A 26,584-nucleotide genomic window follows, 5' to 3' on the forward strand; every position below is an offset into this window, starting at 1 on the left:
TGACCGATGATGATGCACACAATCACTTGCAGGCTCGTTAATATAACAGGTCCAATTCCACATAACACAGACGTGGTCTTGCAATATCAAGTATCCAAAGAAACAAGAAAACAGTACTTAACTGAGGCGTAAAGGAGTCATCAATTGCAGGATCCCAGCCGGAGTGTTATTGCCTTGGTCTTCGAGGTGCCGTGAAATTTAATCCTGCAGAGATGGCCAGGAACCTGCCAACCAGGTTATACAAGACGTCGGCTACTCTACTCTTCCCGCATCTCTCCTCTACCAGGCCTTAAGCGAGCCGGAATGCTTGCCTCCGACCGATTTAACCACTCGCGGCTTCTCGATGTCCGTACCGGACAGCCGGAGGCCCGCAAAATCAACAACTTACCAGCCACGTGCCCTCCAGACAACTGACTCTCCCCAAACCTCAACAAACAAACAACACACTCCTCGACGATCAGATCGACGCCGATGCAAGAAGGTAGTGGCGCGAGCGGAATGCCACGCCACGAAAATTACAGTCGCCACGGCTTACTCGTCAGAAAAGTTCTGCTGCTGTTCTTGAAGACTATGATGGTTGTTGCGATACGCTTTAGACTTGAGGGCTCCCCATGAAATGTAAAAGCACTCTGACACATCCGGTGACCTCGGCGGTCAGCTAACGCGCTACCAGATTGACCTTTGGTAACAACTCTGTCAGACATGAAGACTGTGTAAACGTGCTCAAAGGTTTGGCCGGCTGTATGGGCAGTAGTTCGATCCTGTTTGAAGTAACTGTAGGTATCTTTCCACTCCGTTAATGCTACCACAATAAGGTTTCAAAGTCGTATCCGGTTCTCGGGCGACCCTGTATTAAACAAGTGCTATTATATAGTGAGCTACCTCAATTTAATGCATCTAACTGTAAAATACTATTCACAGGATTTGTAATGGATAAGTCTGACGTGTTTCTATTTTGTTGACATCAAAATCTAATACCTTTTGGTGAGATGGTGGCTGAGGTGTTCTCAGATGGGTAAAGGGCCAAAACGAACAATTCAGTAGAATGGGGGAATGGCGGATGTGTCATCAAAATCCTGATGCCAGCGAAAAGTGTGTGTATGTGTGGTGTGTGTGTGTGTGTGTGTGTGTGTGTGTGTGTGTGTGTGTGTGGCCGGCCGGTGTGGCCGATTGGTTCTAGGCGCTACAGTCTGGAACCGCGTGACCGCTACGGTCGCAGGCTCGAATCCTGCCTCGGGCGTGGATGTGTGTGATGTCCTTATGTTAGTTAGGTTTAAGTAGTTCTAAGTTCTAGGGGACTGATGACCTCAGAAGTTAAGTCTCATAGTGCTCAGAGCCATTAGGTGTGTGTGTGTGTGTGTGTGTGTGTGCGTGTGTGTGTGTGTGTGTGTGTGTGTGTAGTGCAGCATAACGTATAGTTTTGACTATGCCCAGCAATGCGATACTAATTAACAGAGTAAAAGACTTTTTTAAATTAATTGTAAACTTGTTAGCGTATTGCATAATAACTGGTACATAAATACAAAAACCAACTACACAATATTTCTAGAGATTATATTACTTTATTCTTAATCATTTGATTACGTTACAAGAATTACTTTATTTTAAAATAGTGTTACCATTGTAAATTAATGTACCATGAGTGGTATCATTTTGTAAACTGTCTAGTGTTGAATGAAAAACTAACTATTTAAGCCCACGTCTTAATGTTGAAGGTCAAAATTTGTAATACTATCTGAGTCTAGACTTCCAAGAAACACAATGACACGTTTATCTCTGCTTGGTTGCCATCTTTGGGATCGAGTGTATACTAGAAACTGGACTTATAACCCAAATCTAAGACTTACAATTATAACAAAGTTTGTGAGACAAGGTCAAAAAGTGTTTGGTTTACTTAAGGGGCTCCGGAAAGGCTCAAAATCATGAAAAGTTCAATTTTTACTTTTTTGCGTTTTCTGAATCTGCAGACTATTACCTTTTAATAGATATATAATTTATTCAATTCCGAAGACTACAACTATTGTTAATTTTTTTTTGAAATGTGTTCTACATGGGCGTGACCCACTGTGGCGCTGTTAAACTGCTGTCAAATGGTGTTATTATTAACGTCCGTGTTCATCAGGTACATTTTAGTGATGTGAGATAAAGTATGTGTTGTGGCTAACCTGTGGTGGTTCAATATATATCGCTGGTGTGATTGTCGATTGTTTCATGTTTATTTACTCTGTCGTTATCTCGAAAATATTCGTAATTAATTCTGTTACTTGAGTCTCTGTTTTGTTGAAGTATAATAATGAGTAAAAGTAAAGTTATTAGAAATTCTCTGAAGGCTTTTAAGAAAAGGATAAATGTTGGAAAGCCAAAGGTATGTGTTATTACTGTAAACAATAAAGACGATAACCAAGTGAGTGAACCTAACCTCTCAAGTACACTTGCCCATAGCAGTCAAAGTGGGACAGAAAATACTTCACAGAAGAAGCTTGGTTCAATGAGTGAAAACTATGAATGTTTTATGGGCGAATCGGATGTGAATGAAATATTTGATATGTTGGTTCTCAAAAGAATTTTTTCGAACTGTGTAAGATGTATTCATTGTAGTGAAGTTGGTCTGGAACTCTCCATAATAAAGCACGTAGGACTTGCTAGTGAAATACAACTGAAATGTGATAAGTGTTCATACATGACCACCTTTTGGAACAGTGTTGCAGTAACTGCAACTGAAGAAAATGGTAGCAAAATCTACGAACACAACATTAGATTTGTTTATTCCTTGCGTTCAGTTGGTAAGGGTGCTACTGCAGGTGCAATTTTCTGTGGCATCATGAATCTTCCAAATCCCCCAACCAAGTTTACGACCTATAATAAATTAATAGGGTCTATAGTAGAAGATGTCTGTATAGAATCTATGAAGAACGCACTGGAAGAGGCAGTAATGGAAAATAATGGTAACAGAGATTTGACTGCAGCGTTCGATGGTTCCTGGCATAAACGGGGACACACATCTCTTCATGGTGTAGTATCTGCCACCAGTACGTATACAGGGAAAGTTTTGGGTGTAGCAGTAATATCAAAGTATTGTAGATGTCAACAAAAATATAAAGGTACACATGAAAATAATTGCAAAGCTAACTATACTGGCAGTAGTGGAGGAATGGAAGTGGCTGGTGTTGCCAGTATATTCCAGCGTTCTGAGGCGTGTGATAAAGTGCGGTATGTTAATTACGTTGGTGACGGTGATTCTGAAAGTTTCAAACATGTTCAAGGACTGAAGCCCTATGGTGATGATGTTGTAGCGCAGAAATTTGAGTGTATTGGTCACGTACAGAAGCGAATGGGAACAAGACTTCGGCGACTGAAAGCTTCGTACAAAAAAGAAAAACTCAGTGATGGTAAAGGGTTGGATGGGAAGGGAAGGTTAACTGACAGTGTAATTGACAAAATACAGAACTATTATGGAATGGCTATTAGGCAAAATACACGAAGTGTCGACGAAATGAAGAAGGCTGTTTGGGCTCTTTTTTTTCATACTTCTTCAACCGATTGAAATCCCCAACGTAGCTTGTGTCCCAAAGAAGAAGACAGTTGGTGTAAATATGACAAAGGATTGCTAACTGGTGAAGTGTACACTCATAAGCATAGTCTGCCTCATGCAATATTGGAGGTGATAAAACCTATTTTCAGAGACTTAGCAGCACCTGAACTGTTGAAAAAGTGTATTCACGGAAAAACTCAAAACCCCAATGAAAGTGTAAATAGTGTTATATGGCCGAGAATCCCCAGGACTGTATTTGTTGGAATAGAAACACTTCACTTTGGTGTGTATGATGCTGTTGCGACTTTCAATGATGGCAACATTGTAAGGTGCAAGGTATTTAGAAATATGGGAATGAAGATAGGTTCTAACATGGTACGAGCGATGCTTGCTTTAGACAAGGAACGCCTTCGGGCTGCAGACAGGGCTGTAAAGAGTCTAGAAATACAAGCAAGAGGAAACAGGAGGAGAAACAAGAGGAAGCTGGAGGAGGAGTTTGCAGAGGATGAAGATAATCCATCCTATGGACCTGGAATGCACTAAAAAGTTAATCCAATCTTTGTCGCTCGATTCCCAAAACTTTTATTTTCTCATACTAATTACATGTTTTCTAAGGATCTTCCAAAAGTATTTGTTTCAATCTTTCAGTAAATGTTACACAGTGCCTTCTGCATAATTTAACACAGCCTTTTTCCAAAAAACTGTATATTTTTGAATATATAAATAAAAAATTGCAAAAAAATGTTGTGAATTTTCATTACAATTGAAAAAAAATCATCTTTAATAACTGAACTAAAATTTTGTAAAATCCCTGTGTTAAGTTGTAGCCCATATTCCAATAAATAATCTGTAAAAAGTTCAACTTCCTACCTCAAATACCTTGTGAGGAAAGATGTAATTTATAAGCGTTATTTTAACATTGCAAGTATAGGGCGTTCCGGAGCCCCTTAATATGATCTTATTTTATGAAACCATATTTACCTAATTGCAAATTTTCACAAGTTGCTTCTTTTCCTTTTTTCAGTGTTCTGTTCTGCTATGGTCTGCCTAAGCTGTAATCTCCTGCCGAATTTTGCAGTGTTAGGTTTTCAGCTCCGTTCCAAAGTACAACGTATATTATATTTACTCAGTGTTTGTGAGGTGACGCTTCACATTGTGGAACAGATCTACAGACTGTGTTGTGAAACTTGTAGTATGCGGAGGCGTAAATTGGATAAGTTCATGATATGATTGATTTTACTTTTTAACGTGAGCTGTAATAGCTTGCAATCAAATTCGACGCAGCCAGTATAAGACGAAGTCTGCAACGACGTGCTTCTGTCTTCTTTTCCGATAATTAGGTTGACGATAAATCTCTGGAGTAGTGTCTACCTCACTGTTCATCACTTTGCGAGGAAGAGGACACTGTCCACCTCATTAGTTTCAGTCATTAGTTTCAATTTATAAACGACCTAAATAGATACACTAGTGGTAGAATTTGTCTTTCGGGGACATGGAACTAATAATAGCTGTTAGCTGTGACGTATAGTTTAGTGAGATGATTAATGCCGATTATGTTCCTCAGTTAATAGTTCAAACATCAGGTCGCATGCTATCTGTTAATATTTAACTTAGCGACATACAGTTCTGTTGAACTGTACCTTTACATATTTTAGGGAAACAAAACAGTTAAAAACCCCTGTTAACCACTTCAGTAAGAAATAATTGTTAGTGAAACACGACTCAGTAATGCCAAGCGTGAAGCAAATATATTTCTATAGATGGTAACATCTTCTGAAAGAAGATCACTAGCACTATGGCTTTAGCTAGGGTTGACTTCAAGCGTCGTTTTAACAGATACTGTTCTGTTGGGCTTGAAGGCAGTACTCACCCCTTAGGCTGGATGACAGAAATTTGTATCAGATATTCGATGTTCCAAAGACCGTCATTGCCTGGTACTAATTGACAACCCGCTGAACTATAAGACTATTGCAAGGACCAGAGTGCCAGCTGTTTTTCTTTTTCAGCTCACTGTAGCCAAATGCCACCGCCCTTAGACAGAAGTTTTATGGCCTCTTTAGAAGTTCGTTAACTCAGCGTGCGGTGCGTGGGTGACAGTAAGCAAACGATCACTGGCAGCATACGACTTCCCAGTTGTTGAAAAACCTGGTTTAGCAAATGTAGATACGCTCGAAAATATACAGGCTGGATTCAGTGTGACAGGTATTTCCTCTTTCTGATATTTTCACCAGTAATGACTTTCTGCCCTCATACATAAAATATGTGGTTTAATTGCTGAAGCTGACCCTCCAGTTGTTGAAGAACCCAATGATAGGTGTGTGACCTCTCAGTAACAACGCCTGGCAACGGACTTGCTTTACAGTTCTTGGAGAAGTCAGGCCATTTGAGAAATCTAAACCAAGAAAAAAGCAAGCGAACAAACGAAAAAGATCTTCAGCAGGACTGACAGACACTCGAGTGAAAGACACGTTACAACGTGGACAAAAAGTCTCCACAGACAGAAAACAACACTTTAAAGAGGAACACAGTTATATTGCGTAATAACCTTTTCGCAAAAAATAGTAACCGCGGCCAAGCTAAATCAGAAGACTAAAATCCTCAAAAATAAAGCGCAGAAGTAAAATAGACATTCCCAAGAAAATTCTTCAAGATAAAAAGGAGAAGGAGAAGGATGTCCTGTGTCTGATGTCTTACACCATTTTCTTATAATTCAGGTGATTAATGGACTCAGTGTACAAGTTGTAAATGGTGGGCTCATCTGTCTTCTGTTAAAATGACGTGAACTGTGAAGATCCTAGCCAGCTTTCAGACGAGGGCTGGTGAACGTTTTGGAGACGCTTTCCTGACGCACTGTTTTTTTTTTTTTTTTTTTATTCAATATCCGATCGGTTGTGAAATTAAAACCACAGTGGAAATGCAATGAGGGTTTGCTCAGATGTGTTGCGCAGTGGCGCTGTTATGCCTGTATATGACGTCACGTCGCACTTTTCAGTTCTGAGTACACGGTAAGCACTTAAAGATGACTAGAGCCTTACTGTCTCCTGCCAAGTGTGAAGTGCCTGCTGATGGGTTTCTTCTGACATTATGCTGCCCACATAACATAATTCTGATGCGTTTCTTTCTTCATGGCAATCCTCGGCCGCACGTTGCAGGTGCAACAAAGACGCCCCTGCAGCATTGTCAGTGCGAAGTGTTCCATTATCCACCATACAGCTCAGAGTAGGCTCCTGCTGAATTTCATTTTATCGCTCATGTTATCCACTGGCAATGAGGACAGGATTTTGGCATAGGCAATGAGCTGCAGACCAGCGTAGGGAATTGGTAGCAACTATGACGATGGCATTGGAAAATTAGCACCACGCTACGGCAAAAGTCTAAATCGGAGTGACGACTGTGTAGAGATGGAACTGTAAGGTGTAGCTAAATGTCCAAATAAAACATTTTTGATTTTCACTGTGGAGTCGCATTTCACGAGCGATCAGAGTTCGAAAAAAAAAAAATAGCTATCGTAGGTTTTGATAGTATCCACTTGGAGATTCCGCCTAACTGCCGCAGATATCCAGTGCACTGACTGTCCGTAGGTCTCGTAAAATATATAAACTGACCCTAGAATCCGTTTGAAAGGAAAAATAGTCACCATCCATAAGACAGGTAACACACCTAACAGCAACCACCTGATCGTTCAGTTCAGTATGGCGTAAAAACGTCTGTAGAGGGTATTTCATAACTGATTACTAATTATCAAATTTTAACTTACACCCCTATCGAACAAGTTGGTTTGCAGCCAAAAAGATGTTGCACTTGTCAGGTATTCGTGCTGACCACCTTCGTGGAGGCAGCTTCCAGATGTTCAGATGTGGGTGAAATCTTATGGGACTTAACTGCTAAGGTCATCAGTCCCTAAGCTTACACACTACTTAACTTAAATTATCCTAAGGACAAACACATACACCCACGCCCGAGGGAGGACTCGAACCTCCGCCGGGACCAGCCGCATATTCCGTGACTGCAGCGCCTTAGACCGCACGGCTAATCCCGCACGGCGGCAGCTTCCAGAAGCATCTTAAGAGGTATGTCCCGCTGGTCACACTAAGGGGATATACACGTCACACAGTGCAACATTGGCTTCCAGCGTCGCCTAATGTCACGGTATGGGACTTTCTTTTGTTAGTTATTGTCAAAGACTCCTTCTGTAAGCTTCCACTTTCGAGAACTTTGCGTGAAATGAGACACCTGCTGCAAATAACGGCGAGCGCAGTAAGTCCAGACGAGTTCGCAAAGGTATTAGACGAGTTTGATTTTTGTCTCGATGCATGTCGTGCGTCTGATGGAACACGTGAAACGTTTGTGACCGATAGATGGACACCTTGATCCTAAACATTAATGCAAAGTGCACTCTAAGGTTGCACCGTTTGCACAAAATAAAACTGACCCGAAAGTATATCACGCACCATGAAACAGGTAATCCAACTTAAATCACCTTCCCCAGAGACAGGAAGTGTGAGTTGGGTTGCCTGTCTTAACGTGCATGATACATTTTACAGGGTAGTTTTACTTTGTCCGCCCGCTACATCCATGTATGCGAAAACATACCCCGATGAAATGGCTTATTTCGTTTGAAAAAAGAAGATTGCTGTTAGCCCAATACGTAAGTTGAAATCCACCCCATGTTTCAGTCTTCTTTGATATAGAAGACAAATGGCTGTGAAGCACGATGAACGTCTTTGGAAAAACTGTACTTTAGTTTCTGGGGCCATCAACCTAGCCCAAACAAAAGTGAGGTCCCATGTTTCCACTTGACAGACTGGGCAGTCAAACACTTACAGTACAGTTTCAGGACACCGTTCTTCCACGTACTGAAACTCACACATCCCTTAGGGGCCCTTGAACAGAACTGGTTAGCACACTGGGCTCGCATTCGGGAGGACGACGGTTCAATCCCGTCTCCGGCCATCCTGATTTAGGTTTTCCGTGATTTCCCTAAATCGCTTCAGCCAAATGCCGGGATGGTTCCTGTGAAAGGGCACGGCCGATTTCCTTCCCCATCCTTCCCTCACCCGAGCTTGCGCTCCGTCTCTAATGACCTCGTTGTCGACGGGACGTTAAACACTAATCTCCTCCTCCTCCTCCTCCTCTTGAACAGAACTCTAAGCTGTACGTAGTGTCTAATGGAGACACCGCATCACTTCCAACCAGGAACAGCATTCTGAAATATTGTCTAGAAGTAAATCAAGATATTCTATCTCTACTCTTCGTACTTCAACGCTCATGACGAGAGTGGCTCAATGGCGTCCTTCCGAAGAAGGAAGATATATTAAACTGCACCATATGCAATTACGTGCAACATTCCTCTTGGATATCAATACTCAAGCAATTTCATCAATCCCAAATAAGACACAACCGTGCTCTTGTCAGAGAATACGCGAAAATAGAAAGCCAGCGTTTGCAATCAATTCACCACTTGTCCGAAAGTTTGAAAATAGTCATACTGCTTTCCAGAACCACTCAGTACTTAAAAGTCTGACAGTCACTTGCTGCCAATTTTGCCACCAAACCCTATCAAAACAAATTCAGTAGAGAGGGATCCTCGCCAATATGTGTCTCCGATTTTCGCTTCACAGAGATACTCCTGTGCTTCAACATATACCGCAAAATATGAACCAGCATCAACTAGAGAAAATAATCTACGCAATATCGGCAGAGTCGCTATGCCAATAGGAAGAGGCATCATCATCAAAAAGTCAGTTGGTGTCAATGGAGACTATACCTACCACAGCACATAAGAATGCCTCTTTATTGTCCAGTTCTTTCATCATTTCATCTGCTTCAGTTTGACTCAAGATCCCGTCGTATACATAAAGCCAGTCAGGTAAATGTGACCACCACCTATGTTCGACGCTGACGTCCAATTATTATTGACAGACGGAAGGTGGAAGTAATAGCAGTGGAGAGAATATAAAGTGTGTCGGGGGGACATGGAAAACAGTGCAGTGCAGCCAAACACTTAGAGTACTGTAATGCGAAAATGGAGCGATTTATCTGACGCCCAAAAGGGCATGGTTATTGACTTCCGGGCCAAGTGTGGAAACATTTCCCAGACGGATAATTTTCTAAACTACTTCCGCGAGTGGGAAAATAGCCTAAACCAAAAGAGAGGCAAGTTTGGTGCACAACGAGTCAAAGGCGACAGGGGTGAACGATGTCTGCAGAGATGTCTACGGGTGAAACGACGTGCAACAGTTCAGCAACAGGCGGCCCAGATGAACCAAGGGGCTACAAACAACCTTCAGTTGAAACCTCCGGGCTGATAGGCCGTGGTCGACGCATAAAACTTTACCGTAACGTTTCGTCTCCGACTGCGGAAGACATCTTCAGAGGTAAAGTCTGAAGATGTCTCCCGCAGCCTGAGATAAAATATTAGGTACAGCTTTATGCATCGACCAAGCCTTTCAGCCCGGCATTTTTAACTGAACACAATAGCGGCAAAAAAACTTACATACATTACTAACCGTGTATTCTCAACGACCGTCCAACGAACGTTTCTGCATATGGGCCTTCGCAGCAGGTGTCTGGTTCATGCTCCCTTGCTGACTACGGTTCATCGGAGATGAAGGCTTGAATTTTTCATGCCAACCCCGCAACTGGACGTCCATTGAGTGGGCAAGGGCGGCCTTTTCAGACGAATTGCCTTTTGTGCTTGATCGGACAGGTTGTCGTCGGCGTGTATAGCGCTGCAACAATCGTCATAAACATCCGTGCCGGAGGAAGGAGCGTTTTAGTCTTTGGGCTGTTTCCTTGGCTTTCCCTCGGTGATTTCATCATTCTAGAAGACACAGTGGATCAACACAAGCATGATAGATCCTTTCGAACCGTATCCGCCTGTGCATGCTGTTTGTTTCTCCGTCGTCATGATGGCATCTATCAGCAGGAAATGCAGCGTGTCACACAGCTCGCGGTGCGCGTGCGCAGTCAGACGATTATCAGGACGAGTTTGCCGTACTCCCCTGGCCACGAGACTCCCCAAATTAAAATCCAATCGCGAACCTATGCGTCCGCTTGGATCGGGTTGTTCGCGCCATGGATCCTCGCTCGAGAAAGATAGCGCAGCTCGCTTCTAATGGAGTTGGCATGGCTCCATATCCATGTCGGTATTTTCCAAAACCTCACTGACTCTCTTCCTGCACGTATGCGCTGCCAATGGTGGTTATTCAACCTTCTGACATGTGGTCGCATTAAAGTTGCTGGATCGTGTGTGACTGAAATGTCTTCATTGAATAATATCACTAGGGCTGTGGATCAAGTTCTCATTTCGTGTTACATTTATAATTACCTGTTACATTTACAGTTTATGACCTTTAGTTTTTCAGACTAAGCTTTTACGCTTTCATGCTTCGTTAGGCCTTTTTAACTACTGTTCGTATATTATATGTGATCATATGAGATTTTCTAAACCACATGCTAAATAAATAAATAATACTCTAACAAATGTTCAACTTTATCGCTCCCGTGATATCATAATCGTGTATGACGGCGGATCATAGCACGTTGAACTCCTATGAAACCTATTTGGTGAATGTTTCTCTGCTCTGATCCATGCCACAAATGAAATCATATTTATACTTTTGCCGTCGACCTGTTACATTACAGCGGACATATTCTTCTTGTGTGCACTGACCTACTAACGTATTCAGTGCTTCTCTTAACTATTAGCGAGTTTAAAAAGAAAACGTTATCAGAAATACAAACTCACTTGTTGAGAAGTGGGAGCGAATCAGTATTAGTAAACTCGTAACAATAATCCATTCCAGTTGCAGGCGCCCTAACTGTCTCCACAGCCAAGTCAACTTAGATTTTCAGTATTTCGTACAATTATTGACTGGATTTAAAAATTTAAAATACTGTCATAACCCATTCATTAAACGTTATACTCTCATAATAAAGCTTTACCATAGTAAGTCAAGTACACTAGTTAGAAATATCTCTTTGGGCAACATAACTCATGGTGCGCAAATTTCCCAGACTATGATCTTCTAGTACTTGAGAAAGAAAGTGCTGAGCAACTTTCAACAAACACTACACTTAATTTAAAACGTACATCGAAACTTTTCCTCCCCCTCCCCCATCTCCACGAAACAAAGAAAGGAAAAGAGTATATCTCTTACTATACTTTCGTTCTTCATGCAGTACAACTTCCGCATCAGACATGACATTATAATCTATCACTTCCTTAAAGCTAACTCTGTATCCACAACACACTTTGCGGAGACAATCCACATATATCACTGAACGTAGCTGCAAAATTATGTAAGCGTACAACACATAGTTCAGGAAATATGACATCATCAACATCGAGGTGCGTGAAATGAGTGGTGTTGTTCGATTCTTTAAGGAATCAGGAAATTGGCAGGGAAGGGGAGGGGGAGTGGTCATCGGTAAATTACACTACTGGACAATAAAATAAGTACACCACGAAGATGACGTGCTACAGACGCGAAATTTAACCGACAGGATGAAGATGCTGTGATATGCAAATGATTAGCTTTTCAGAGTATTCACACAAGTTTGGCGCCGGTGGTGACACCTACAACGTGCTGACATGCCGATTTCTCATACACAAACTGAACGTTTCCGACTTTGATAAAGGTCGGATTGTAGCATATCGCGATTGCGGTTTATCGTATCGCAACATTGCTGCTCGCGTTGCTCGAGATCCAATGACTGTTAGTTGAATATGGAATCGGTGGGTTCAGGAGGGTAATACGGAACACCGTGCTGGATTTCAACGGCCTCGTACTACTAGTCGAGATGACAGGCATCTTATCCGGATCGCGCAGCCATCTCTCGATCCCTGAGTCAACAGATGGGGACTTTTGCAAGACGACAACCATTTGCACCAACAGTTCGACGACGTTTGCAGCAGCATGGACTATCAGCTCGGAGACCATGGCCGCGGTTAACCTTGACGCTGCATCACAGACAGGACCACTTGCGATGGTGTACTCAACGACGAACCTGGGTGCACGAATGGCAAAACGTCATTTTTTCGGATGAATCCAGGTTCTGTTTACAGCATCATGATTGTCGCATCCGTGTTTGGCGACATCGCGGTGAACGCACATTGGAAGCGTGTATTCGTTATCGCCATACACCCGGCGTGATGGTATGGGGTGCAGTTGGTTACACATCTCGGTCACCTCTTGTTCGCATTGACGGCACTCTGAACAGTGGGCGTTACATTTCAGATGTGTTACGACCCGTGACTCTACCCTTCAGTCGACCCCTGCGAAGCCCTGCACTTCAGCAGGATAAATCACGACCGCATGTTGCAGGTCCTGTACGGGCCTTTCCGGATACAGGAAATGTTCGACTGCTTCCCTGGCCAGCACATTCTCCAGATCTCTCACCAATTGAAAACGTCTGGTCAATGGTGGCCGAGCAACTGGCTCGTCACAATACGCCAGTTACTACTCTTGATGAACTGTGATATCGTGCTGAATCTGTACCTGTACAAGCCATCCAAGCTCTGTTTGACTCAATGCCCAGGCGTATCAAGGCCGTCATTACGGCCAGAGGTGGTCTTACTGGTTTTCTCAGGATCTATGCACCCAAATTGCGTGAAAATGTAATCAAATGTCAGTTCTAGTATAATATATTTGTCCAATTAATACTCGTTTATCATCTACCTTTCTTCTTGTTGTAGCAATTTTAATGGCCGGTAGTGTATAAGACGTACTGTAAGGCTCAAACGTTTTCAACCCTGTAGAGCAGAAAAATTTTGTGAGTGGCACGGATGCGTGAGTAGAGCTCGTTCCTTCCATCTCTGACTCCGCGGGAATTGATTCCGCACCGCTGGCGGAGAAACTCACTTCTCGGAGTGTCGCCGCATTAGGCGAGACGCAGTTTCGGCGGTCGTTGCATCCTCAGGATCGCGCAGTTCGCAGTTAAAGCCGGCGTGGCGGGGCCCGCGGGAGCACTAGGCGGGCCGCGGACTGCGGCGAACCGGTTGCGCTGGCGTCTGCGTCGCATCAGCTGCCCCCTCCCCGGAACGCCGCGTCGCGGCGCGCCCCGCTCGTTCAGTGAATAATGCAGGTGGCGTCTTATAGCCTCCAGCTACGGTACCACTAGAACTCCTCGCTGGCGAGTAGAGCGCGTTCAATTCTCCCCCATTCAAGAATCCAAAATATTTTGTCGCTGCACGATGCAAATAGAGACGGCTTCAATACATGGAGCGTAAATGTCTAATGTAGGGAAAATAGCGATATTCGTACATCGATGTAACACTGTTCTTATAACATTACCGATACACGTTCCTTGTACGTCCGGCTACGCTGATACTGAGCGTTATCCTAAGTAATGTGAAAACTACTAGCAGATGTCACGAGAGGTGGGCCCGCTAGTGTAAAAGGAGACTGGGAGTATTGGAGGCTATGGCTATTTTGTTATAAGAGAAGCAGTAACAGCAGAATTTGTCGATCACGAGAGCTTACTGAGAGAGCGCTAGTCATTGGATGTCCCAGAGGGAAAAAATCCGTCAGGGGCATTTCGAGCCACAGAACAAATCGACAATTGTTGATGTGACTGTGAAATGGAAACGCGGAGAAACAACCGCAGATAAAAAAGAAAAAGACCAGGGAGGTATCAGGTAGCTGTGGTCAGATTTCGTTGAACATTGTTGAGCGTGGTTATAGAAAACTGCTTGAATGGGAAATTACTTCAAGACATTACATATGGAGAAGAAAATGTGATATTAAGAATTAGGATTGGATTTCGAGCACAAATTATCTGTGGGAGATGTGGACCCAGTAACTACAGCGGAAGGAGGAAGATACGTGAAAGGAACGTAAAATGGAAAATCTCACGGTACAGGAATCACACCAACATATTTAGAGAGGTATGGACTGAGAATTTTATGGTAATATTTCAGTAATTTGTTTAATGCTTACATATTAAGAGGGAGAAAAAGTGCTCAAAGGATGGAATCAACCACATCTATGTCCACTTTATAAGAAAGGAAGTAAGAAGATGTGCAGAAATTAACGCGGAATCTTTGTTACAAACTCTATTGGTAAACTGTAGGTTTGGATTCTAGAAGACAGGGTAGTGGGGATGTTGATGGACGTTGAAAACCAAATCGGATTCCGAAAGGAAAGATCATGCAATGACAACATTTTTACTTCAGTACATGCAAGACTTTTTTGACCATTTTATAGTTTTCTGCGTATAGGGTAATAACTCAAATATTGGTCTGCCTGATCCACTACTTTCATGTATTTGTTGTAGTATAATACACTTTCAGGTTTTTTATTGTGTGATTGATTTTTTTACATTTTCTCCGAGTGTCAGTCAAAGTGGCAATATGTATTGTAGGGATCATTCGTATCGTTTTAGTTTTCGAAGCTCTCCACACTTGTGCGAGTACACCTTTCCATTGATGACAAGCTTCAAACACATTGACTTTTACGCACTTTAATTTTTCCGGAAGTCCTCTATTTTGCCGTAACGAATTTTCCTTTCAGGTAACTTATCTGCAAGTTCTACACTGTTATAATAATTATACATTTAGAGCTGATGCCACTTTCCATAAGGATATGTCAATAGTTCCACCACTGTTTTTGCTGAAGACTGTCCAGTGCCGGAATATATCTTGAATGAGGAAATCACACAGCATCCGAATGAGTATTTTCGACGGATTGTAAACTTTAAAATTTAACCATCCACGCCACGGGATCATTCCTTCATCCACCGAGATGTTTTGAAAAATAATCAATTACGAATTGGACTTTGAAAAGCCGATCGGCAGTATCTGGTTTATTGTTGTTGTCGGAGAAACGTAAAAACTATAATGTTTGCCTGAATAGGTTGCAGCATATCGTTTTGCGAAATATCGGTGTGTCTATCAACGGATTCGTTGAGCAATAATCATCAATCCTTGCATTCTTTTACACTTCCCGTAAGGATGGCAAGCCCAAACCATTTTATAAGTTCGGGTCCCGTAACGTTAACATTCCAGTTTCCTTCTCCTGCAATTTGACTGTAGTACTTGTTGGTTTCATTGCTAATATATTCAAATAGATCGTTCCCATTATATAATTCTACGATATCCTCGAAGCTCTGTGTATCTTTGGGAAATATTTTGGACCCGGAGATTCTTCAAATTTGTTATTGGTCCTTGGTAAATTAAAGTCTGACTATTGTGCACTGTCATCTTCGTCTGATTCATCCGAATCAGTTGCCAATCGTAGCGTTCGGTGAATTCTTCTTGGACGTAATTCACTATCTTTCACTTCCATTTTTTTCTTATATCCAATGTCTTCTTCCCAATCAGCCAAGCCGTCCGGAATGTCAGACAAGACGTCCGCTCATTCATCGTAAATAATCGTATCGTCACTTTCGTCCGTCATGATGAAAGGGCACAAGTGCTTATAAAAGCAAAAAACTTGTTGACTTGTGTACCTTATTGTTACCAAAACAAAACACGAACAGAATACAAAAGATAATTAAGTGCTGTCACCGGCCACTGCGCTATACTATGCTCACGTCATCGCTGTGGTGTCGCCGGCCACTCAGCGATACTACGCACCCGACACAATGTGCTGTCGCCGGCCGTTGATCGCTATTTCGCGCGCACCACTGTTGTGCCGCCGGACGGCAGAGTGTTAATAAACATATGAACCTTTCGATTGAGGGTAGGCGATCTTCCAACAAAATCGATTAAGTGCCCTGTTCTCGCTCGGAAAATTACCCTTCCGATTCACTAGTCTGAATTAATTGATATAAAAGTCTTCTGGTCACCGTGCCGCTTCATGACGTACAAAACTGGACAGTAGACCGAAAAGAAGGCCACCGTAACCGTGGTCTAAACGCTGGCCCACCCAGTATTATTTCTTTAGATAAGCTAGAAAACCTTTACGTCAACTGACTCTGACCGCAGAAGCCTACAACATTATATTAGATTGAACGAAGTTGTACAAAATAGTGTGGAGGTCGTAGCCGTGTAAAACGACGTAAGATCGTTAATTAAAAACTGCTTCAATCCTGACAGGAATTTCTGCTTTTAAGCCATGCAGATCCATCTTTCAAATGCCAAGAAAACGTAGCGAAGGGAGCTGCGTACATCGCCCAAGGACATAGCTCTCAGTGAAACATGAAACAGCTAGTTTTCAATGAGCCAAACAACACAGTAAGTATTTGACTTTACGAGCCATCGAGTGCAGCGATGGCCCAATGAGGCACTTAACCCCATTGCGTAGAAGACGCATACAGACTTGTAGTTTTAGGATTTTTTTCCTTGCCAGGACTTGGGCCAAGTCATTTAGGTTTACGAGCAGAGACGGAAAAGTTTGTTTCAACAACTGCAGTAACCAAGTGTTGTCCTTTCTTCTATATCACCATGGAGAGTGTGCTGTCACTGTTTTTTTTTTTTTTTTTTTTTTATCCAGTGTTCGTTTCAGCTGGATCTATGGGGGTGCACAATAAGTAACGCAACACTCTATTTTCTCGGCCAAGTTCCGTTGAAAAACGTGGAGTTGTTGTGGTACATAATGGAATATTCCTGCTTCAGTCTCTGTAGTTTCATGAAGTTCCGACAGCTGGTACCGCTATACTTAGCCTTAACAACGGCATCTGTAACGGAGATGCGTTGCGAGCAGAGAATTGTCATTAAGTTTTTTCTCAACTTTTTTCTTGGGGGGGGGGGGGGGGGGGAGGGAGCCAGACTCTCGCAAATATTCATAGGCGCTTACGGAATGTCTACGGAGTCCTGGCAGTGAGCAAAACCACGGTGAGTCGTTTGGCGAGGCGTCTGTCATTTCGCAACAAGGTCGTGGAAGCCTAACCGATCTCTAGTGTGCCAGCTTCTTGTCGCACACAGCTGTGACTCCTGCAGTGTTGGAACTTGCTGACACTCTCACAGGAGGTGATCGACAGGTCTCAATGAGCCACCTGGCTGCACAACTGAATGTCTCTGTTGGCAGTGCTGACACACTCGTCCACCAGTTAGGATACTCAAAGCTGTGTGCCCGCAGGGTTCTTTGCCTCCTAACAGAAGATCATGAAGAGAAACGTGCGGAATTGCTTGCGCGTTGCGAGGCTGATCGTGACATACTTTTCATCGAACATCTTCACAGGCGATGAATCATGGATTCATCACTTCGAACCAGAAACAAAACAGCAATCTACGGAGTGGCGCCACAACAACTGTCTTCCGAAGACAAAGTTCAACCACACACTCTCAGCCCGCAAAGTGATGGGACGCTGAAGGGGTTATTCCGTTTGACGTCCTCCATCGTAGTGCAAAATCAACCCTGGAGTATATTGTGCTACCTTCAGGAAATTGAAGAAACGTCTGCAGCGCATTCGTCGCCTCAAAAACACAAACAAATTTCTCCTGACAACACAAGACATTGCACAAGACTGCGCACCTGACAGGAGCTCACAGAACTTTGTTGGACTGTTTATCTTCATCCACTCCGACTTCCATTGGTCTGGCCCAATGGAGGATGTACATAGCTGGAAGCAGTACGTGGATGATGAGGGGGTTATTGATACAGCAAGACGTTGCCTCCAACGTCGACCAGTGGAGTGGTACCATGTTCACACTGACCCTCCCAGTATGGTGGCGTAAGACCATCGCACTCAACGGAGAATATGTTAAAAAATAGCGTTTTGTAGCCAAAACAGTGAAGAATAATATGGTGTTTTGGAAATCGGAAAAACACTAACCTGCTTTAAAAAAAATTAAAGCCTCTCGTATTTCGAAAGGTGAAGAGTCGACGTTTTGAAACTCAGCAGTGTATATTTATTTAGGAAAGCACTAGTACAAAAGCATTTTGATCTCCGATTAGTAATAAACTAACAGTAAACCTGGATTTGGTATTTGCCTTTAACACATAGGTGTTGCACAGATCTCATAGCCACAATTCGTAAATATACTGTTCTACAAATCTTAATTGTGACATAGGCAAAGTAACATACCATATTAAGTAGTCGGTGGAAATGAATATAAGTGCGGGCGCATGTTTCCAGACGTCTCCATCTCATTCACAGAATGCTGAACGTCGCACACACTGACTCTAAATGGAGTAGGGTCCACAACACGAGTCATTTGAAGGAACTGCAAAAGGAAGGGTGATGGTGTCCTTCATTATAACATGGCCCACAGACATCTCATGACACCAAACATGGAAGATTCATCAGGAACCTGGAAGAAGGGTTAAGTGTGACGCTCGTAGCCCAGGAATTTGGTAATGCTTACAGCTATGTTTCACGTGCATAAGGAGCGTTCTGAGCAAAGGTACTGCTGCCCGAAGGAGAGTAGGTGGTCGACCACGGTCAACTACATCAGCAGATGACCGCTACATTGTGGAACAAATAAGAAGGGATCCGCGTTAAACAACTGGTGCAGTTGGAACTGCATTTAACAGGACTGCAAGGCATGCTCTGTCAGACTCCACAGTTACACGGTGACTACAGCGGTGGTCTCTTTTCCCGAGGACCAGTTCGTTGACTCCTGCACATCGGTGGCGGCGCTCGCGATGTTGCCAATAACGTAAGGATTGGACCAACGAAGAGTGGACTCATATGTTCGTCCTGGATGAGAACAGTTTAAATCAGAATAGTAATTCTGGATCTATCCTCTGAGCCGTGCGTGGCTTGTGTTCCCGCCCTCATGTAGTTACACCCTGTTTCTAACGTACTTCCACCTCACTACGTTAATTTAAATTACTACTGTCACTGAGTTGCTGCTTTGCCTGACCGTGACCGGCGCTAGCAGCGCGTATCGATATATCCCCTCTCTTAGTATCTTGGCTCGACTGCTACTACTTCCCGGTTGTCGTCTGTCGTGCAGACAGTTGTAAGGTACCAGCAGGGCGGTTCGGGTTACGAGTTCGGGTCTGCCAGTCGGTTGGAACGCGTGTGCAGGGTGAAAAGTATTTAAACCAACAAACTCTGGGAGGTTGTAGGGGACATCAAAACAAATACTTTTCCCCAATGTCATTTTCTTCTATGAGGATTATTTAAACCGATGGAGGCCGTATTACGCTCTTCAGTTGTTAGAGAGCGTATAACGCTCTTCAGTTGCAGGCAACTGCTTTCCACCAGTGTAGTAGTGCATTGTCTCTGTTTGCTAATGGAGCGATACACCTGGAGTGAGTACACTAGTATGGTTGGTGCATACCACGTAGCGCACCACAATGGACGAGCTGCACAGCGGATTTATCAACAACAGTATCCTAATCGCCGTATCTCGCATCATACGACCCTTTCTGCTGTGTACCAACGTCTGCGTGAGACTTGATCATTTAGCAGAATACCTGGACAGCGATGCCGTCGCACGGTAGGAATGCAAAATTTGAAGAATCTGTCTTGCAGGATGTGGAGCGGGAGCCTTCAACCAGCACTCGTGCAATTGCACGTCATATGGGGACGAATCAGACGAATGTACGAACAGTTCTTCGAGAGCAATTGTTACGTCCATTTCACTTTCAGCGTGTCCCGAACCTGGAACCAGTTAATTATCCCCCCAGAGAACAGTTTTCACAGTGGTACCTGGAACAATGTGAAAAGCATCTTACATTTCCATCCTGTGTGTTGTTTACCGATGAAGCAACATTCGGGCTTGATGGAGTCTCCAAATGCACGATTCGCATGTTTGGAGTGAGGATAACCCACATGCCACAGTGACTAGCCCTCATCAACTGCGGTTCTCCGTTAGTGTGTGGGTCGGTGGCTGTTAGGGGCTGTTTAATTTGCTGACTAGGCCATTAAATGGCAGGCAATTTTATCATTTTCTCGCCAGAGCATTGCCAGAATTGCTGGAAGACGTACCGCTCCCTACAGGACAATGTATGCGGTTCCAACAAGACGGGGTGCCAGCACATTTCATTCGTCGTGTGCGTCGATTCCTGAACCGACGGTTCGCAGAAACGTCGATTGGCGGAGGTGGTCCTGTACCACAGCCTGCTTGAGCCACAGATATGTCCCCTCTGGACTTTTTCGTGTGGGGAGAGATGCGCAACCTTGTTTACGCAACTCCTGTTGCATCAGAAGAGGATCTGATTGCCTGGATTGTAGTAGCTGCAGCAGGAACAACTCAGGATACTTCTGTGGTTTTTGCCCATGTCAGACACAACATGATCCGACGGTGTAACCTTCGTTTACGTATCAGTGGAGGCACTTTTGAAAATCTACTGGAATTGAAATTGGGTTGTGTTAATGTCTTGTCTCTTGGTCATAAAAAATGAAAAGTTTTTGCTGGTTTAATTAATTTGCCGCCAGAGAAATCTTCCTCTACCGGTTTAAATACTCTTCATAGGAAAAAATGACATTAGGGAAAAATATTTGTTTTGATGTCCCCTACAACCTCCCAGAGTTTGTCGGTTTAAATACTTTTGATCCTGTAGAGTGCAGTCCGGACCTGCCATATGGGGAGTTGCAATGCGGCACTAGTGCAGTAGGGTTGGAGCAGCAGTGAGGTCTGCGTCGACATGGCTCGCCCGACCACTGTCGCCAAGCATCACTTGAGCCGGACGACATTCTTGGTGGATCGTCAGTCGGCCGTCCAACCGGACGACGCGCTTTGGCTCACCGATCGTTCATGAGTCGGCTGTATGTGTGTGTGTGTGTGTGTGTGTGTGTGTGTGTGTGTGTACATCGATTTCCTGATTTGTCTTCGTGCGTGCTTAGTTACTATTGGGTATCATTCAGGTCTTCGTGCAAGTGTTTGTCAGGTTGTGTGTGTAGTTGATGCTTGTTTCACTGATGACTATTTTAAATGTTGTCGGCATTCTGAAGCAGATCGGTCGGTTGCTGCGGGAAGTTATCTCCACGCGGTGCAGTTACCTGTGTCCGCCGGTGGTCCTTGCGCAGTGTCGGAGCGTGTGTGGAGCTGGCCGAACGCTACGATCGTCGTGGTTCACCGACCCAGGCCGTGAAGGTTGAGTGGTTTTGAGCATTTCCTTGTTGGTTCCGACGTTTCTGTTGTAGAGGTTTTCCTGTGAGCAACAACGAGTGAAGTGTCCGAGATAGCCGACGTCAGGTGGAATTGATCAAATTGATTTATCCATAGTCGAGTGCACCAGCGGAATTTTCTGCCTTGTGGCCGTTAGTGTTCTGGTTACCTGCCCTGGTCATGACGTAAATTGAGGCAGTGTTCTTTTTGGGTAAAGTTAACTGTATTACCGTATTTCAAATTCAACTGTACCAGCGGAATTTTGTGACTTATGGCTGTTAGTGTTCAGGTTACCTGCCGTGACCACTAACGTAATTTCAGGCAGCATCCTTTCCTCACCTGTTGTCGCTGTCCAACATGGTGTGTAATTTTGACAGCTAGTACATACATCATTGTGGATTATCAAGTTCTTAAGATTTATTGTTTGAGTTCTCATGTACTGATTGATGGCAAGTAAGTCGTTGTGTCGATCGGTCCGTGGCTGGCCCTGGTTTGCTTCTGACGGGTCAAGCGTAGTTGGAGTGACCACCTGTCTCGCCTAAGTGAACGACGGCAGACCGATCCACTGGAGACTCCCGAGCGCCGTTCTCTTAATTATCCTTTTGGCAGTGTTAATGTTGTTGTAATTTAACTGTATTTTTAATTTGGCGATGATAGTTGTGGGCCTTCAGCCCTGGAAACATGTTCTCAGAGTTTCCTTCAACTCCAAACAATATCGCCTTCTGCCCTTGAAAGGTTATTGTAATTTCCTCTGAAAGATTTTACAAGTTACTGTGGGCCTTCCACCGTTGGTGTTGCAAAAAGGAAATTTTTAAACTTAATGTACTGTTTTACCGATTGTTGCAGTGTATATTTCCTTAATTTGCAAAATTTAACTTTGCGGCTCTCAGCCATCTTATTTCGTTTGTTTATCAATTTCTGCGCACCTTGCGGGCCATCAGCCCTGTTAGCATCTTAAAACATTGTGGCCTTGTGCCTTCAGTAACCATCATAGTATATTTCGAATTTTGAAGATTTAATCCGGCGCCCTTCAGCCGCTCCGCATGCTCAACTCATATATGTATACGATTTACCTTATTCGTAAATTTAACTGTGTGTCATGTCTTTTCAAAATTGAACTTATTCTAAACCATCAGTTTGGAGGCCTTCATCAGCGAAGCAAATTTAATTCTTTCAAAAGTGTATTTGTGAACTTAATGATAATAAATTACAATTGTGAAATGAATCCGACCGTAACTCCCTCTGCCTCTTTCACAACCGTAATTAACCGTTAGCCGTGCGTGATTCAGCGGGCGTTTCACCCTCGTATGGTGAGAGGCGTGATCACATGATGGGCCCAGGAAAATAGTTGAACATGGTCGTTTTGGTGGTCCGGATGTTCTAGTTTTGGTAGGTATAATGCTGTATGGGCGTACTTAACTCATATGTCGAGTTAAGTACGCCCATACAGCATTATGTAAGTAGGATGTTTAGGTTTTTATGTTGGTAACGCCAAGTACGCTGTTTAGGTTTTTATGTTGATAACGCCACGTAGAGCTCGGTATGAAAATCACTGACTGTGCTGTGTGCAGTCTGTGGCTGGTTTGTATGGTTGGAATATTTACTATTGTTGTGTTGCGCTGTTGGGTGTGAACATCACTTAGCGTTCCGCAGTTGGAGGTGAGCCGCCTGCAGTGGTGGATGTAGGGAGAGAGATGGCGGAGTTCTGAGAGCGGATGATCTGGACGTGTGTCCATCAGAGGCAGTAAATTATGTATATATATATATATATATAATGCCTTTTGAACACTATTAAGGTAAATACATTGTTTGTTCTCTATCAAAATCTTTCATTTGCTAACTATGCCTATCAGTAGTTAGTGCTTTCAGTAGTCAGAATCTTTTATTCAGCTGGCAGTATTGGCGCAGGCTGTATTGCAGTAGTTTGAGTAACGAAGATTTTTGTGAGGTAAGTGATTCATAAAAGGTATAGGTTATTGTTAGTCAGGGTCATTCTTTTTGGGGATTTTTGAAAGTCAGATTGTGTTGCGCTAAAAATATTGTGTGTCAGTTTAGTGTTGATCACAATAGGTAAAGAGCGAAATGTCTGAGTACGTTCAGTTCTGCTCAGCTGTTTCAAAATCAAATAATGTAATAGCTTTATCAGCACAGTCATTCATAAATTTTTCAAAGAGGACGTTTCAATTATACCCACCAAAACCACGTCCTCACATGCCAACGGCCATTCAGCAGTTGTCTACGGCGCTAGTGAGAGTAATGGAGACCACAAGACTCCTTATCAACATTGTGTCCAGCATGGTAACACGTTTCAGTGCTCGCACAGTCGATCGTCGTGATCACACGTCATTTCTCGCCTTTTGTGATCTCCACAAGGCCATTATTAATTTCAGTCACTTGAAAGTAAATATTGTCTCTGAATAAAACTGTCATCTCTGTTCGCCTCGTTGCTTTTATCTTTCAGATACTCCTTCTGTACTTCACAGTAGTAGTTCTTTCTATCATCGAGATATGGATACGTTCTTCGAAATGTTTGAATTTTATGAAGCTACATACATCACAAAAGTTTTGCAGCTCCCCGGTTCCCAGAACTCCTGAAGACAGACGTTGACTGTGGATACTGTATCAAAGACACAGTTCCTTTCCCCGTTCAGAGACGTCACTAAACCTGCGCAAAGATATAAACAACCATGCATGAGCAGCACCTATTAGACGGAGGGGGTCCAACAGCCGATCACTTCCAGCCATTCTACCAGGAAGGAGGTACACGACTCTTGTTGTCTGTAGTTCAACCATGCCTAAACAAGTCAATACCGCGGTTCGATCGCCCCCGCATTTTACTTTGCGCCAGGAAGGGCTCTCAACAGGGGAAATGTCTAAGCGTTTCGGAGTGAACCGATTTTCGGCCATGAAGGAAATACAGAGAGACAGGGACTGTCGATGACATGCCGAGCTCAGACCACCCAAGGGCTAATATGCAATGGATGACCGTTACCTACGGATTATGGCTCAGAGGAATACTGACAGGAGCGCCACCATGTTGAATAATGCCTTTTGTGCAGCCACAGGACGTCGTGTTACGACTCAAATTGTGCGCAATAGGCTGCATGATTCGGAACTTCACTCCCGACGTCCATGGCGAGGTCCATCTTCGCAACCGCGACATCAAAAATGGTTCACATGGCTCTGAGTACTATGGGACTTAACTTCTGAGGTCGTCAGTCCCATTGAACTTAGAACTACTTAAGCCTAACTAACCTAAGGACATCACACACATCCATGCCCGAGGCATGGAACCTGCGACCGTAGCGGTCGCGCGGTTCCAGACTGTAGTGCCTAGAACCGTTCGGCCACTCCGGCCGGCGCGACAACATTCAGCGCGGTACAGATGGGCCCAACAACATGCGGAATGGACCGTTCAGGATTGGCAACACGCTCTCTTTACCGATGAGTGTCGCATATGCATTCAACCAGACAATCATCGGAGACGTGTTTGGAGGCAACGCGGTCAGGCACACTGTCCAGCGAGTGCAGCAAGGTGGAGATTCCCTGCTGCTTTGGGGTGACATTAAATCAGTCTCCGTACGCCGCTGGTGGCTATGCAAGGCGCCGTAACGGCGGTACAATATGTGAATGCCATCCTCCGACCGATAGTGCAACCATATCGGCAGCATATAGGCGAGGCATTCGTCTTCATGGTCGACAATTCGTGTCCCCATCGTGCATGTCTTGTAAATGACTTCCTTGAGGATAACGACATCGCTCGACTAGAGTGGCCAGCACATTCTCCAGACATGAACCCTATCGAACATGCGTGGGATATATTGGCTGTTTATGGACGACGTGACCCACCACCACTATGAGGGATGTACGCCGAACCGCCGTTGAGAAATGGGACGATCTGGACCAACAGTGCCTTGATGAACTATAGTACGCCAGGACGAATATAGGCATGCATGAATGCAAGAGGACGTGCTACTGGGTATTAAAGATACCGGAGTGTACACCAATCTGGACCAATCTCTCTGTATGGTGGTACCACATGCAATGGGTGGTTTTCATGAGCAATGAAAAGGGTGGAAATGATAATTATGTTGATCTCTATTCCAATTTTCTGTCCAGGTTCTGGAACTCTCGGAGCCGAGGTGATGTGTATTACGTGCACTACAGTCCATTTTATACGTCTCAAACAAGTTTGCCTACAGAGATATTTCATGCAGGGCTGTACATTTTTCAAAATGCCTAAAATTGTAACGGTCTAACCATTCTGCGATATCTTTATCAATGATCCGCTTGAACTAAAGTTTGGTAGGGTGCACGCAGTAAAACGTTCTGGAATAGCAACCTACATCCATCTGCAGATAGTTTATGCTTTACTAACAATCGAGGCCCGTAATATATTCGTGGAGTGATATTTACTGCAATGAATGTATTAAAAACTGTTATGCATGAAAATAGCTGGTGGTGGTCTGGGGTAGGGGAGGGGGTGAGGGAGAGGAATTGATAGAATGTTACATGTATTCGATTTTACGCAGCGCATTGGTGCCGAAGAGTGATTGTCATTACGCAAGCAGCATACAATAACGTTAACAAGCACAGCAAATTAATGCGGTCCATTAGCGGGTTTTATGATTGCGGTCGCTTTTATTGGCAACGATCGTGACTGCTCAGAGCGAAAACGAGCGTAACCAAATAACTGTTAACGACCACACGCGCGCGCTTCAGAGGCGGTAGCGACGGCGGCGCCGTTTCGCTAGGCACTTGCGCGGATTTGTAGGTCGACAGGTGTTACGGGGTGACACTTCACTCGTTAGCGACTGACGAAATGCCTGCTGTGTACACCTGGAACGCAAATTAAATTTAAAGCAGAACGCAGTGTCTGTTACTTAAGTGAATTGTTAGAAAAAAATTTATGCCGTCAATTATATTACGAAGGGAACACTTTTAAAGCTTATTTGAGTTTTGTTGTTGCTAGTGCAACAGTAGTCTTTACTCTGTAGAATGCAGTTCCACCTGCTTTTCAATTCTCTTCAACTCAGCAGAAGTACTGCAACCTACATTCATTTGAGCGTGATCGTAATAATCAAGTCTTGGTTTCCATCTAA

Source organism: Schistocerca americana, chromosome 4, assembly GCF_021461395.2.
Source record: "Schistocerca americana isolate TAMUIC-IGC-003095 chromosome 4, iqSchAmer2.1, whole genome shotgun sequence".
Lineage (NCBI taxonomy): Eukaryota > Metazoa > Arthropoda > Insecta > Orthoptera > Acrididae > Schistocerca > Schistocerca americana.